The sequence below is a fragment of the Vulpes lagopus genome, chromosome 1 (assembly GCF_018345385.1).
Source record: "Vulpes lagopus strain Blue_001 chromosome 1, ASM1834538v1, whole genome shotgun sequence".
NCBI lineage: Eukaryota > Metazoa > Chordata > Mammalia > Carnivora > Canidae > Vulpes > Vulpes lagopus.
Genome location: NC_054824.1, coordinates 47,903,713 through 47,921,141, shown reverse-complemented (window position 1 = coordinate 47,921,141; position 17,429 = coordinate 47,903,713). Strand labels below are relative to the sequence as shown.

The following is a 17,429-nucleotide window of genomic DNA, read 5'->3' as shown; positions in this document are numbered from 1 at the left end:
GGTGGTGGTCACCAGTCAGGAAGCTGGGGGTTGGAGAACCCTGTTCTTAGCCCTGCTCAGTTCTGGGGCTGTCATGTACATGATGGAGGAGGAGGAGTGAAAACATTTCCCTCCTATCTTGAAGCACCCCTTGTCCAGGCATGGCTTTGATTCCGTTCAGGGCCCAGGTGAGAGGAACAGGAAATAGTTGTAGGCTGGCTAATTCATAAGATGTTGCTGCTGGTGCCCCGGAGTCCAACACCACTGACAAACTGCTCCAGCAGGCCTCCAATAGCACCACAGGGACTGGGGGCTGCTGCTTGAAGCTCCACTGTGCTGCTGTATGCGGCCAAGAAAGCTGAACGTATTTCCTGCAGCTGAGTCTCCACTCACCTAGGGCTGCAAGCAGACAACTGTTAGGGAGCTCATCGGGGAAGCTGAAAGGGAGAGAGGAGTCTGTGTGCGGGACAGCCCATTCCTGAATACTGCCACAGTCTGCCAGCTGCCAAAGTCTGTGGAGAGAGGATCCGGCAGGGGATGGTCCACTGATCTGGGCTTGGGGACCTCCAGGAGACTGCCACCCATCCTGAAAAAGTCAGAATGGTTCGAGGATGAGGAACTAGAAGACTTGGCTTCCCCCAGCCCCTGGTGGGAAGGCAGGCGGTCCTCCGAGGGCTGTGGCTGGTTCCAGAGCACGCTCTGTGGAGAGGATGAATGGCTCTTCCTCCAAGATGCCTGAGTCTGTGCTCCTGCAGGGAGCAGCTCCACAGCCTCATAGGTGAAACTCCCGGTGGCTCCTGGAGAGCTCTCCATGACCAAAGAGAAATCGCTGCCGAGGCTGGTGGTGCTGCCTCAGCCCTTTCGTCTCAGCATACAGCTATCTTCCAGAGTGAAGCCTGCATCCCGGGCTGGCAAACTCTTCCTCCTCTGTGTCTTCAGAGCAGAGAATTCCTCAGAGATGATATGCTTCAAAAAATTGAAGCAGAAGAAGAAAATCTCTCCTTTGCTGAGCCGATCTACCAACATGTGCCCAAAGAGGAACCAGTCATAGGCCACAGTTAGGTAGAGGATCTCAGCAGGCTTTAGGGATGTGTGGATAAGTCCATCAGCCCACAAGGAAAGGCATAGGAGAGACATGAAGAGGGGGGTCTGATCCCAGCCTGAGATACAGTGTACCAGCAGCCCGCTGTCATCATCGCTGTTAATTATGGGAAGCAGCAGTTTCAGGTAGTTTTGTGTTTGTTGCACCAGGTCCCAACTCTGATACTGGCTCCAGTCAATGTTCAGAGAGCAAGTCAGGAAATCAGGGATGCTCAGTGGGGCATCGACATAGTCCTGCTTCCAGTTAAAAATGAGCCTTTCTGCCATGTAATCCCGATCCTTATATTCCTTGAAAAATTTACAGCCTGGATACAGGATGGAAAGGAGAGTGAAGTCGGCATAGCGCTGGCTTTGTCCACCTTCTCAGAGGAGGTTACATTCATGCCAAACTTCACCTTCTTGTTCTCCACCATCAGGTCACAGATGTATTTGACTGACAGGTATCGAAGCAGCTTGATGTCATAGCCTCTGAGCGCAGTCCTCCTCTGGGATGTCCTCAGAATCTGCCCAGGCATCGTCTGTACCCCCTGAGAAGATATAGTTGTAGCCAGTGCATCCCTACAGTTCTCCCCATCCAGCCAGGTTATCAGACCTGCAAATGTGCTTGCCCTTGAACAGGATCACTGGACAGACAAACCGTCCTCTGCACTTGGCCATCCTGCTACCGTTGACGAGGTCTTGCAACTTGCTCACCTGCACAGTGCTCTGAAATGTGTCTTTCTCCTCAGAACTTGCATACTCCAGGAACACGATGTGCTGGGGGTAGTGGCCACAGATATCCCCATTCACATTTTGGGTCACACTGTAACAGTAGTCTCGGCCAAACAGCTCCAGACATCTCTCTTCTCCATGCGCTCAACCTTGGAGCCACCTGTCCCGTTGCAGTCCTTGGCCCTGTCTTGAGTCAGGGAGAACTCCTCCAGCAGCTCCCTGAGCCCAGGCTCCCACGGTGGCAGGCTGCCCGAAGAAGAAGCCCACCATGGCCCAGCCCCGCATCCCCTCCGGTGCCCCACGTCCCCCTCAGCACGCCTCAGCCCTGCCCTTGGCACCTGGAGACACTGACTTGGAGTCCGGAACCCCCCGGACAGCCTCAGCCGCCCTGTATATATGTTTTAATGCTCCGCAAGTGATTACAGGGTGCAGCCAAGGTTGAGAACTACTATGGTATAGAGACTCTGCTGAGGGCAAAGATACCAGTTTCTAACAGTGACTAGCAGATAGTGATTGATTGATTGATTGATTGATGACTATTTCCAAATAAAAGCTTAGTCTCTCCATTTAAGTGTATTTTGATGGAAAGTATTATTGTCATTCAGGGACCTTGGTAATGGAGCATATGAAATAAAAACATTTAGGAAGAGTATCCTTCTCATTTAGTATTTACACTCACCTAAGGTGAGTAAATAAACTTCTTCAGTAAAACAATATAGAAATATATTTCCTAAAATAACATCACAGTGAGGTAGAATAAATTTTCATTAAGTCACTTCAATGAAGTTAACTTTTGCATTTGGAAACTGTGTTCAAACTAATCAGTAATCTAAGCTTTAAGTAGGCAAAGCTCATGTGATTAAATAAAATAATGAATGAATGACTTGACAATACTGCAGAGAATATCTTTCTAGGTACTATGATTTTATCATATACAGGCTTTATACATTTAGCCATTTAATAAATGATTCCAGCCTATGTATCTCAGGTGAAAATAATTTCTAAGCATCTGAAATATAACTTTATTACAGAATGTGGCTTTTTCTTTAAATTTGTTCTGTCTGGGCAGCCCCAGTGGTTCAGCGGTTTAGCGCCGCCTTCAGCCCAGGGCCTGATCCTGGAGACCCGGGATTGAGTCCCACCTCAGGCTCCCTGTATGGAGCCTGCTTCTCCCTCTGCCTGTGTCTCTGCCTCTCTCTCTCTCTCTCTCTCTCTCTGTATCTCTCATAAATAAATAAATAAAATCTTTAAAAAATATAAAAAATAAATTTGTTCTGTCTGTCCATCCATCTATTCATCCATCCATCCACACACTTACCCATCTACCTACCTATTTCTTGTTACCAGAGATTTTTCCTTCACCTTTTTATCTACAATTTCTGCTGAATTCTACTTTTATTTTATACATTAGACTGAGATCTTGGAATCACATAGCCAAAGATATCCTAGGTTCCTACCACACAGAGATTTCTGTGAAAGCCAAACACTTAAGAAATAAATACAGTGCAGGTTTTGATAATTTTTTGAAGCCATTGTCAGGATATATTGGCTAAAATTAGTGGAAACTATTAAATATTACCACTGTGCATGAATGAAGAGACATTAAAGTTATTTTTCACATAAAATTTGAACTTTAAAGAGCAATGTTCAAATCATAATAAAAATAGAGAAAATAATACTGTGCTTATGTATATACCACTAAAATTGAATATATGTTAATAATTTGCCCCTCTTTGCTTCCTCATTTCCCCTCCCTTCTTTTCCTTTCCTACCTCCCTCTCCCATCTCCATTCTTCTCCCTCCCCTTTTTTTGTCTTTTTCTCTTTCTTTCCTTCTTTTATTCTTCTTTATCATCATCACCACCACTCTTAATAAAAACATTGCAACTATAGCTAAAGTTCATACATTGTCTCTTGCTCCTTTTTTTTGTCATGGGTGTCACACCACGTCTGAAATTGATATCTATATTGTCTCTATGCATGTTTTTTACTATTTACAAATGCAGGTATATGTGAATGAAGTAGATACTATTCTTTAGATATTTAAAAATACATAGAAATAAATATTTTTTTTACTCTTAACAGTGGGTTTTGAAATTTATTCTTGGTATACTTAGAGCCATTCAATTAAATGGTTGTGTAATATTCCATTCTTTCTATAATTTACAATTTATTTGATTCATTCCCTAATGAAAAGCTCTTAGGAAAAGAAATAAGCATGGAAGGTTTATATGGAGATGAGGTTTGCATTAAATCCTGAAAGAAAAAAAAAATAAATCCTGAAAGAGGTGAGGAGGGATTTTCCAGAGAAACACAAATATTCCAGGAAGAGAGACAAATCAAGGCTTAGAGATGAGTCCTGGTTAGCTTTAAGCAGCACATGACAGATGTGGATGAAACTTATCATCACAGGCTTCTATTAAGAAAATGACTGGTAACATTCATATGAAGCTTTAAAATAATATTAAAAATATTTGAAGAATATCTTAATTGAAATATTCTTGGAATTATTTTTCAATAATCTCAATCTCGATATGAGCGCAATAAAGCCATGATACTGTAGATAGTAAGATACCAGTCTTATGTATTGTTTCCCTTTACTTTTAATAAGAAAAATAAATTTGACCTCTTCCTCGTAACTATTTGTGCAGTGTGTTTTTATTGAAGTATAATTGACATATATCCTATTAGTTTCAGGTGTACACCATAGTGATTTGATATTTTTATACATTACAAAATGATCCTCACATTAAGTCTAGTTACTACTGTCACCATATAACTTTATTACAATATTATTTACTATGTTCCCTATGCTGTGTTTTTATGTCTGCAGGATTTATTTATTTTATAATGAGAAGTATGTACCTCTTAATTCTTTTTACCTATTTTTCCTACCCACTCCTGTCCCTCTACCCATTCCCTCTCTGGTAACCAAATTTGTTTCCTGTATCTGTGAGTCTTTCTGTTTTGATTGTTTTATTTTTTAGATTCCACATATAGGTGAAATCATACAGTATTTATCTTGTTCTGACTTCTTTCACTTAGCATAATATCCTCTAGATCCATTCACATTACTGCAGATGGCAAGATTTCATTCTTTTTTTCTGGATGAGTAATATTTGATTATATTTATATATACACACATACACTCACACTACATCTTTATCAAGGGACATGGGCTAATTCCATAATTTGGCTATTGTAAATAATGCTGGAGTAAACATAGGGGTGCATATATCCCTTCAAATTAGTGTTTTTGTATTCTTTGGGTAAATTATCTAATAGTAGAATTACTAGATCATATGGTAATTCTAGTTTTAATTTTTTGAGGAACCTCCATACTGTTTTCCATTTGTGGCTATACCAGTTTAAATTCCCACCAATAGTGTATGAAATTTCCCTTTCCTTTATATTACACCTTGCCAATATTTGTTATTTTTTGTCTTTTTAGTAATAGCCAATTATTACACTTGACAGATGTGCGGTGATGTTTCATTGTGGCTTTGATTTGCATTTTCCTGATGATTAGTAATGCTGAGTATCTTTTCCTGTGCCTGTTTGGCCATGTGTATGTCTTCAGAAAAATGTCTATGCAAGTTGTCTGCCCATTTTTTAAATCAGGCTGTTTTTTTTAAATATTAAGTTGTGTGAGCTCTTTATGTATTTTTGATATTAACCCCTTATGAAATGTATGATTTGCAAGTATCTTCTCCCATTCAGTAATCTGACTTTTTGTTTTATTGATAGTTTTCATCACTGTGCAAAAGTTTTTTATTTTGAGGTAATGCCTTTTGTCTATTTTAGCTTTTGTTGCCTCTGCCTGAGGAGTGGGTCCAGAAAAATGTTGCTTAGACTGATGCCAAAGAACTTACTGCTTATGTTTTCTTTAGGAATTTTATAGTTTCAGAGCTTCATGTCTTTAATCCATTTTGAATTTATTTTTATACATGGTATAAGATAGTGGTCCAGTTTCATTCTTTTGTATGTAGCTGTCGAGTTTTCCCAGCACCATTTATTTAGGAGACTTTTACCAACTTTGGATTTTGTTTGTTCTTCTTTTTCTAGTTCCTTAGGTGTACAGTTAGATTCTTTATGTGAGATTTTGCTTGCTTCTTGAAGTAGACCTGTATAGCTATGAACTTCTTTCTTAGAATTACTTTTGCTATGTCCCCTAGATTTTGGAAAGTTGTGTTTCCATTATCATTTGTCTCAGGTATTTTTTTATTTCCTCTTTGATTTCTTCATTGACCCATTGACTGGTAACATTATTTAGTCCCTCTGTGTTTGTGTTTTTTAAGATTTTCCTCTTGTAATTGATTTTTGGTTTCATATCTTTGTGGTTGCAAAAGATGCTTGATATGATTTCAGTCTTCTTAAATTTATCAAGACTTGTTTTGTGGCTGAACTTATGATCTATCCTAGATAACATTCCATGTGTACTTTAAAGAATATTTATTCTTCAGTTTTTGGATGGAATGTTTTGTATATACATATTAAGTCCATCTGGTCTGATGTGTCATTTAAGGTCAATGTTTCCTTATTGATTTTCTGTTTGGATAAGCTAACCGTTGGTGTGAGTGGGGTATAAAGTTCCCTGCTCTTTTTTTTTTAAGATTTTATTTATTTATTCATGAGAGACAGAGAGAGAGAGGCAAACACACAGGCAGAGGGAGAAGCAGGCTCCCCGCGGGGAGCCCAATGCAGGACTTGATTCCAGGACCCCAGGACCATGCCCTGAGCTGAAGGCAGCAGACACTCAACCACTGAGTCACCCAGGCATCCCAAGTTCCCTACTCCTATTGTATTGTCAGTTTCTTTCTTTATATATCTTAATATTTGCTCTATTTAGGTGCTCCTGTATTAGGTGCATACATATTTATGAATGCTGTATCTTCTTGTTTGGTAATTTTATTTATTTATTTATTTATTTATTTATTTATTTATTTATTTTAAATAATAAATTTATTTTTTATTGGTGTTCAATTTGCCAACATACAGAATAACACCCAGTGCTTATCCCGTCAAGTGCTCCCCTCAGTGCCTGTCACCCATTCACCCCCACCTCCCGCCCGCCTCCCCTTCCACCACCCCTAGTTAGTTTCCCAGAGTTAGGAGTCTTTATGTTCGTTATTTTATAATTGTTATGTAACGCTATCCATTTTCTTTCATTATAGTCTGTTTTGTCTGATAGGAATATTGTTTTTTTCAGTTCCCTTTTTGTTTCTATTTGCATGGAATAATATTTCCATGCCTTCACTTTTAGTCTGTGTATGCCTTTAGATCTAAATTGAGTCTCATGCAGGCCGCAAATAGATAGGCCTTATTTTTTTAATCCATTCAACCACCCAGTGTCTCTTGATGGGAGCATTTAGTCCATTTACCTTTAAAGTAGTTATTAATAGGTATGTACCTACTGCCATTTTGTTAATTGTCTTCTGGTTGTTTTCGTAGTTCTTCTCTTTCTTTTCTTTTACTCTTGGTCTCTTCTATTATGGTTTGATGGTTTTCTTTAATGTTATGTTTGGATTCTTTTCCCTATTTTTTGTGTATCTGCTGTAGGTTTGGTTTGTGGTTACCATTAGGTTCACATTTTTCAAACTGTATACATAGCAGTCTACTTTAAGCCAATAGTCACTTAAGTTTGAGCATACTCTTTTTTTGTGATTTTTTAAAATTTATTCATGAGAGACACACAGAGAGAGGTAGAGACATAGGCAGAGGGAGAAGCAGGTTCTCTGCAGGGAGCCTGATGTGGGACTCGATCCCAGGACTCTGGGATCACGACCTGAGCCAAAGGCAGATGCTCAGCCACTGAGCCATCCAGGTGCCCCAAGATTGACCACATTCTAAAAGCGCTACATTTTTACTCTCCTCCTTCACATTTTATGCTTATCATTTCATATTCTACATCTTTTTATTTTGAGTATCCCTATCTACTTATTATAGTTATAGTTGATTTTTGGCATTTTTGTCTTTTAATTTCATATTAATTTTTTTTCTTTACCAATAAACATTTTTAATTGTGATAAAAATAGCATCAGTATAAGGTGGTTGGGGAATAATGGAAAGGAAGGGCTCAAATGAGGAGATACAGCACATTCATCAGGGGGTGGGGTCTTTAGTCTCCTGCTCCCCCCCCCCCCCCGCCCCCCACCACTTGGCCTTTTACCATGGTATCCAGCACCTGGGAAGAACTTCTCCACACACTATTTCTGCTCAGGCTGTCACTAGTTGACAGGCAGGGGACAGAGAAGCAGCCAGTGGGCCTAACTCTCCTTCCCTTCGACCTTGAAAACTGAAGGTGACTGGGCACATAACTCATGGTGGCCTGGTGTCGCTCCACTGCTTTTACTATACATTTGCCATTACCAGTGGGATTTTTCCCTTTCATGTATTTCTTTAATTTTAGTTATGGATTTTTCTTTATGCTTAAGAAAACCCTTTACCATTTCTTAGAAGGCCAGTTTAGTGGTGACGGATTCTTTTAGTTTTTGCATATTTGGGAAAGTCTTTATTTCTCCTTCAATTCTGAATGATAGCCTTGCCAGGTAGAGTATTCTTCATTCTACATTTTTATCTTTTAGGATTTTAAATATATCCTGTCACTCCTTTCTGGTTTTGAAAAATTTTTTGCTGAAAAACCAGCTTATAGGCTTATGGGATGTCTCTTGGGCATGACTGTTTATCTCTTGCTGACTTTAAGATTCTCTTTATTTTTCGTTTTTTCCATTTTAATTATAATATCTTTGTAGGGATACCTTTAGGTTCATCTTGTTTAGGACTCCGTGCTTCCTAAACCTGGATCTTTGTTTCCTTCCCCAGACTAAGAATGGTGGTATGCTTGATGTTGTCCCAGAAGTCCTTCATTCTGTCTTCATTTTTAAAGATTATTTTTTCTTTGTGCTGTTCTTTTTTTTTTTTTTTAATAAAGGGTTACTTATTTATTTTAGAGAGCACATGCAAATGTGTACACAAGCAGGGGGAGGGACAGAGGAAGAGGGAAAGGATCTCAGATTCCCCACTGAGTATGGAACCTGATGCAGGGCTCAATCCCATGACCCTGAGACTATGACCTGAGCTGAAATCAAGAGTTGAACACCTAACTGACCGAGCCACCCAGGTACCCTTCTTTTTGCTGCTCGAATTGGGTTATTTCCACTATTCTGGTCTGCAGATGGCTGATTCATTCTTCTGTAACATCTGATCTGGTATTGATTCCTTCTAGTGTTTTTTTTCATTTCAGTTATTGTATTCTTCAGCCCTGATTGTTCTTTTTTTCTTATTTTTTAAACTCTTGTTGAAGTTCTTACTGTGTTTATCCATTTTGTTCCCAAGCTCAATGAGGATCTTTTATGATGTACTTTGAACTCTTTATCAAGTAAATTACTAATCTTTTTTCATTAGGGATTTTCCCCCCTTGGATTATGTCTTTTTCTTTCATTTGGAACATATTCCTCTGTCTCCTAATTTTATTTGGCATTTTCTGTTTGTTTCTATGAATTAAGTGGAAGAGCTCCCTCTTCTAGTGTTGAAACAGTGACCTTGTGTAGGAGCATTTCCTGTATAGACTGTGTATGCCTGGAGGCTTTGGCAGAATGGCTGGAGATGGAGCAGGTTATGGCTAGGAGTCTTGGAGTAAATCATGCCATTACCTCCTTGTCAGGATGGCTGCAACTGGAGCAGGTATAGGTTAGGCTCGGTTTGGGGGCCCCAGGTATGCAACCCTGGGTCTGCTCTGGTGGGGTGACTAGATCATGTGCAGCCAGCTGGGGTTCTGGGGCACTTTACACCCTGGCCATTTTGGTAGGACTTCTGGCTCAGGTGCAGGCCAGGTTTTTTCCAGGCACATGGCACCTACGCTTCCATTGTAAGATGGCTGCATTGGGCACAGGCTGATGGTAGGGGTGGGAAGAGGTGTCTTGGAACACAACCAATTTTACCAAAATATGCTATATACTATTTTTTTGGTATTGTAATGAATTTTAATTTGTATGAATTAATTTACTGTAAAGAATAAAATTGCCATTTGCAATTTTTTATTTGAAAACAGTAAAGTTTCTTTCCTGCCATTCAATAGATAGGAGAGCAAAAATAAGACTAAACTGATAACATTTGAACTCTGTCATTATACATATTAGAAGCATATATAATTACACATTTAAAAAGCCATTAAGCTGGTAACAGGGTCCATAACCTTGAAAGATTAGTACAAAAGAATGAGTTCAATTCATTGAAATGTTATCATAGCATGGGTTAATGATGTACATGTTTTTATATACTACTAAAAAGGAGTGTTATTGCTCAGTGTGTTATAATAGTCATTTCCCATTTCTAAATTTTATTTTCTTCCTTTGAAAAAAATGATTGCTGAAACCTTCCATACTAATAATTATCCCTTGCTCAACCTCATTACTGGATGGAATAAAATAAATCATAGACTTGATATCCAAAGGAAAAGCTTGGTTAACCTTCCTCAAGGTTCATGTGGTTGCGTATACACATATATTGTCTCATTAGGTTAAGATTTCATAAGAGCACAACATATGTTTAGTGCATTATTAGAAATTTTGAAGAGTATTTAAGACAGACATGTATCAGACAAAGGCTAATTGCTAAATTTTCATTCTACTGTTTTTAATTTAGGAATTTAAAAATGCTGAAATGTTATTCTAGATATTGACTTTTCAGGAATGAGCATTGGAAATGAGTACAAATAGATTCTAGATTTTCTATAGATTCTATAGATTTCACAGAGTGAAAACCTAGATATTCATTCAGTGTTTCCAGTTAGATTTTTTTTTTTTCCAGTTAGATTTTTATCCCACTTTATTTTAAAAAATATTATTTTGAATTGTTTGACGTTGTGATGCTATTACAAACTCCTCATCAGGTTCTCTAAGAAGTATCTGCAGATATTTCTGTATTAATTTCCCAAAGCTGATGCAACAAAGTACCACAATCTGGGTAACTTAAAACAACAGAAATTTGTTGTCTTAGTTCTAGGATTTGGAAGTCCTATATCCTAAGGTATTGGCAGACCATATTCTCTCGGTAATCTGTAGGGGAATCTTTTTTTTTTTTTTTTTTTTTTTTTTACATTCCTAGCTTCTGGTGGTTTTCTGGCAATCTTTGGTGTTCCTTGGTTTGTAGATGCATCATTCTAGTTCTCCATTTTTCCATACCTCTGTATTTTCACATGGTATTCTTTTTTTGAAATTTTCCTTAGGAACTCTAGTCATATGGAATTGGGCCCACCTACTCTACAACAGTATGACCTCATCTTGGCTTATTACATTTGTAATGCTCTCGCTTAAAAAAAAAGGTCATAATGTTGTGAAGTACGAGGGCTAGGATTTCAGATATGAATTTTGGGGGAGGGGCACAGTTCAATGCATAGCAATCTTTTGTTCAGGTAAAAATTTGAATGTGTGTCTTATTTCCAGATGAACTTATTCCAGGATGGTACCACCAGCTAGCAATGATTAGTGCAGAAACCCTGCTTCTCTGGTGAGAAATGGCAGTCACTACAAATATATCAAAACTTGAGCTCTTTCTTTCTGCTTTCAGGAGGCAGACATCATTGTTTGTCTAATATTGTTATTCTGTATGTGGACAATTCATATTTTACTTGTCCATCCAGAAGTGGTCAACATCAAAGTCTGAACTGGTTGATAGGACATTTGCTTCTTGCTAAGCATAATTTATAATTATTTAAAAGCTTGTTTTTTTTCTAGATACAAAATACTAGCATTTATTAGAAAAGATAATATACAGATCTTTATCTTTAGGATCACTTCCAATTTTATTATAGAAAAGGGTTTTAGATATTAGGAGCATCTATTATATTTAGGATAATAAACATTGGTTTTCTTATGTAGCCTACAACCATCAAAATAAGCTCAATCAGTTCAGTGTCTGGAATACCAAAGGATTTTACTTTCCTGTTCTTTATTAGTAATGAGAGATTTTGTAATTTTTTCTGCTTTGTGTTATCTCTGGGCTGGCTGTATTTTATCTTAGTTATATTGATCTAAGATAAAATCACAGAAATCTTGCACACAAGACAAAACATATTCTTTTCAAGTATACATTTAGCATCTATTGACTCACAAGTAGTCTCAACAGATTTCAAAAAATATGTATCATATGGATTTTATTTTATGTCATCCTAAAATAATCTGATTAGAAATTAACTATAAAAGGAAAATCGCATAAAATAATACATGTGTTTGGAAACTAAAAAACATATGTATTCCCAAATAACTCTTTTAAGAATGGAACAGTAACAAAAGTACATATCAAAACTTGTGGGATCAGATAATGCGGTATTCAGAGAAAGAGTTTATGATCTTAAGTAAGTTATTAAGAAATATTTTATAGATTTCATGTTGGCTGTTTTCTACTTCTTAACCTTTTGAAAGAGGTGCTATTTATCTAGGCTGTTTTTCATTAGACAAGATGTTGTATTATCTTTTTTAGTCTCTGTTCATGTGAATCATAACTGAATCCACTTCTCAGATTCATATTTGGAGGTCAGTTTGAGAAAAAAAAAACATTCTCAGTCTTCCATTTGAGGTCAAATTGGTTAATATCTCTTGCTTTGTGGAGATTCTTTCCAGATGTTTAAGTTGTCTTAAACCAATCCTAAATTTTAGATGGTGTGTTTTCATCTTTTCCTATGTGTTTATAAATACTTTGGTGAAAATTAGGAGAGGCAACATTAGGGGATGTTAACAGATGCTGTTTTAATTAAGAAATCCTCATTGTTCCTTTGCTTTTGAAGAGATGAAGTTATGAGCAAGGTAAATTAGGAATTTACCTGTGCTATACTTTGATCAAATTCAGACAGAATTCAGGCAGATGTCAAGGTAGTTGGTAATCACTGCTTTACTTGCCTCTGTGCTGGCTTTGTTATTTGCTTATAGAAGGAGCCCTCCTTATTCTTTGTGTGCCTTAATGACATATACTCCAACAATATAATTTTCTTCTTCATTTTACTTGAAACAAATATACTTTATTTGCTTCCATTCCTAGGTTTACAGATTTCTTAACAGGTTTATTTGCTAGAAGTTCCAGTAGGCTCTAAGACAGTTTCAAATAACATACTAAATAAAAGCTGAAAGTTTAACCCAGGAGCTTCCATGTTAAAAATGAATATAGATACATATTAATAAATTCTGTCTCAGACTTCTGAATCAGAGTGCTGGGATTGAGATTTTGGCATCTATAGTTTTAAAAAGTGGTTTTAATCCATGACTGGAGAAAGATGACTAATTTGTTATATACTGACTAATTAATATGGTGGATAGGTTCTAACTTATATTACATCTGGCTTCATTTCTCCAACATGTATCATTGCAGTGCAATTAAAAAAAATTTAGGGGTTTGACAGGACTTGGAACAAATCTCACCTTGCCTCTCTGTACCTTGGGCAAGTCACTTAATCTCTCTGAGCCTCATTTTTCTCATTTGGAAAATGGGGATGATATCATTTATGACAAAGCGTTTGCTTAATGGGTTACAACCTTGTTGTTTAAGAGTCTTGGATGGATCCTCAATGCTAAAGGTAATAGGTGACAAGATCCCAAACATTCTAAAGAGAATGACTTGGTAAGAAGTGGCCAAAGTCATCTTGATACACAAAGGCCACATATAAAGAGAAAATCTGCAGGCGAACTGATCAGAATAAAAGATTCATTTGAAGGGGTTACCTTAAATGCATGATCCTGCCTTCCTGTTTCAGTACATCCCATACAGATTCTCCCTGATGCTGTGGCCTCAGCCTGAGAGGTGGTTTTTAAGTGGTTCTGTCTTTCGTTCTGCATGTCAGCGCTGGTTATTAGGAGACTGTAAAATAGGAGCTTATCTCCACTGTAACCTACCAACAGGGATGGGAGATGCAGAGACCAGATTGAAAGACAATAGGAAGGAGGGGAAAAAGACAATTTTTAGGTGTATCTTCCTGAATAAGCTTACTTAACACTAGTTATATATATTTAACTCCTATGACTCACTGTTTCAGATCTGGGTACATCTATTATAACATCTCATTTGAGTTCCCTTCTGTCCTATTAGCCAAAATGTAGCATTTTCTTCTTGAGCCTGCCAAAGAACCCTGGGATCTTATTTAGTTCAGAGTGGGAAATGGGAGGAATTAATCTTCTATGTGCTTGAACAGAGAGAGATTTGGAGTCTGACATCCCCTGCTGTCTTTGTTTCTCAAAGTTGGTGTGCTGTTGCCTGGCACCAAGATTATAGATCTTTGTTAAACTTTGTACTCTGTGCTTAGCCATTACTCTCCAAAGCCCAGTGACTTTTCCTAATGTATTCAAATGACCTAGTATAATGTCTGATACATCATAATCAGTCAGTAATGAGTAACTTCTTAACCCACATTTATTGGGCTCTGATGCATGTAAAGCTGTACATGTGTATGTTGATAATATGGGACATGTAACTGAAGGGTTTAAAGTTTGTCCTACCATAGGGGATCTCAGTCTTCTCATCTGATTGATGCAGTTGGCATTGCTCACTGATGTAAGTTCTTTGGGACTAGTTACATAGAAGTGGCTATTTGTTCACAGACTTCTGATGTTGGAGTTACCAAGACTCCATCTCAGCCTTACTTATGTATTTACTTTTCTTCTTTCTTTCTTTCTTTCTTTCTTTCTTTCTTTCTTTCTTTCTTTTCTTCTTTCTTTCTTTCTTTCTTTCTTTCTTTCTTTCTTTCTTTCTTCTTTCTTTCTTTCTTTCTTTCTTTCTTTCTTTCTTTCTTTCTTTCTTTCTTTCTTTCTTTTTTTTAATTAATTTTTATTGGTGTTCAATTTACCAACATACAGAAAAACACCCAGTGCTCATCCCGTCAAGTGTCCACCTCAGTGCTCGTCACCCCTTCCCCTCCAACACCCGCCCTCCTCCCCTTCCACCACCCCTAGTTCGTTTCCCCGGGTTAGGAGTCTTTATGTTCTGTCTCCCTTCCTGATATTTCCCAACATTTCTTCTCCCTTCCTTTATATTCCCTTTCACCATTATTCATATTCCCCAAATGAATGAGAACATACACTGTTTGTCCCTCTCCGATTGACTTATTTCACTCAGCATAATACCCTCCAGTTCCATCCACGTTGAAGCAAATGGTGGGTATTTGTCGTTTCTAATTGCTGAGTAATATTCCATTGTATACATAAACCACATCTTCTTTATCCATTCATCTTTCGATGGACACCGAGGCTCCTTCCACAGTTTGGCTATTGTGGCCATTGCTGATAGAAACATCGGGGTGCAGGTGTCCCGACGTTTCATTGCATCTGAATCTTTGGGGTAAATCCCCAACAGTGCAATTGCTGGGTCGTAGGGCAGGTCTATTTTTAATCTTTGAGGAACCTCCACACAGTTTTCCAGAGTGGCTGCACCAGTTCACATTCCCACCAACAGTGCAGGAGGGTTCCCCTTTCTCCACATCCTCTCCAACATTTGTGGTTTCCTGCCTTGTTAATTTTCCCCATTCTCACTGGTGTGAGGTGGTATCTCATTGTGGTTTTGATTTGTATTGCCCTGATGGCAAGTGATGCAGAGCATTTTCTCATGTGCATGTTGGCCATGTCCATGTCTTCCTCTGTGAGATTTCTCTTCATGTCTTTTGCCCATTTCATGATTGGATTGTTTGTTTCTTTGGTGTTGAGTTTAATAAGTTCTTTATAGATTTTGGAAACTAGCCCTTTATCTGATACGTCATTTGCAAATATCTTCTCCCATTCTGTAGGTTGTCTTTTAGTTTTGTTGACTGTATCCTTTGCTGTGCAAAAGCTTCTTATCTTGATGAAGTCCCAATAGTTCATTTTTGCTTTTGTTTCTTTTGCCTTTGTGGATGTATCTTGCAAGAAGTTACTGTGGCCAAGTTCAAAAAGGGTGTTGCCTGTGTTCTCCTCTAGGATTTTGATGGAATCTTGTCTCACATTTAGATCTCTCATCCATTTTGAGTTTATCTTTGTGTATGGTGAAAGAGAGTGGTCCAGTTTCATTCTTCTGCATGTGGATGTCCAATTTTCCCAGCACCATTTATTGAAGAGACTATCTTTCTTCCAATGGATAGTCTTTCCTCCTTTATCGAATATTAGATGACCGTACATTTCAGGGTCCACTTCTGGGTTCTCTATTCTGTTCCATTGATCTATGTGTCTGTTTTTGTGCCAGTACCACACTGTCTTGATGACCACAGCTTTGTAGTACAACCTGAAATCTGGCATTGTGATGCCCCCAGATATGGTTTTCTTTTTTAAAATTCCCCTGGCTATTCGGGGTCTTTTCTGATTCCACACAAATCTTAAAATAATTTGTTCTAACTCTCTGAAGGAAGTCCATGGTATTTTGATAGGGATTGCATTAAACGTGTAAATTGCCCTGGGTAACATTGACATTTTTACAATATTAATTCTGCCAATCCATGAGCATGGAATATTTTTCCATCTCTTTGTGTCTTCCTCAATTTCTTTCAGAAGTGTTCTATAGTTTTTAGGGTATAGATCTTTTACCTCTTTGGTTAGGTTTATTCCTAGGTATCTTATGCTTTTGGGTGCAATTGTAAATGGGATTGACTCCTTAATTTCTCTTTCTTCAGTCTCATTGTTAGTGTATAGAAATGCCATTGATTTCTGGGCATTGATTTTGTATCCTGCCACGCTACCAAATTGCTGTATGAGTTCTAGCAATCTGGGGGTGGAGGCTTTTGGGTTTTCTATGTAGAGTATCATGTCATCGGCGAAGAGGGAGAGTTTGACTTCTTCTTTGCCAATTTGAATGCCTTTAATGTCTTTTTGTTGTCTGATTGCTGAGGCGAGGACTTCCAGAACGATGTTGAACAGCAGTGGTGAGAGTGGACATCCCTGTCTTATTCCTGATCTTAGGGGAAAGGCTCCCAGTGCTTCCCCATTGAGAATGATATTTGCTGTGGGCTTTTCGTAGATGGCTTTTAAGATGTCGAGGAAAGTTCCCTCTATCCCAACACTCTGAAGGGTTTTGATCAGGAATGCATGCTGTATTTTGTCAAATGCTTTCTCTGCATCTAATGAGAGGATCATATGGTTCTTGGTTTTTCTTTTGCTGATATGATGAATCACACTGATGGTTTTACGAGTGTTGAACCAGCCTTGTGTCCCAGGGATAAATCCTACTTGGTCATGGTGAATAATTTTCTTAATGTGTTGTTGGATCCTATTGGCTAGTATCTTGTTGAGAATTTTTGCATCCATGTTCATCAGGGATATTGGTCTGTAATTCTCCTTTTTGCTGCGGTCTTTGTCTGGTTTCGGAATTAAGGTGATGCTGGCCTCATAGAACGAATTTGGAAGTACTCCATCTCTTTCTCTCTTTCCAAACAGCTTTAGTAGAATAGGTATGATTTCTTCTTTAAACGTTTGATAGAATTCCCCTGGGAAGCCATCTGGCCCTGGACTCTTGTGTCTTGGGAGGTTTTTGATGACTGCTTCAATTTCCTCCCTGGTTATTGGCCTGTTCAGGTTTTCTATTTCTTCCTGCTCCAGTTTTGGTAGTTTGTGGCTTTCCAGGAATGCGTCCATTTCTTCTAGATTGCCTAATTTATTGGCGTACAGCTGTTCATAATATGTTTTTAAAATCGTTTGT

General features: G+C 38.2%; 1 pseudogene; it reads right to left on the bottom strand.

The window, feature by feature from the left end:
• Window positions 1–203: 203 nt before the first annotated feature.
• LOC121486646 overlaps window positions 204–17,429 on the bottom strand; it is a 56,939-nt pseudogene continuing 39,713 nt past the window's right edge.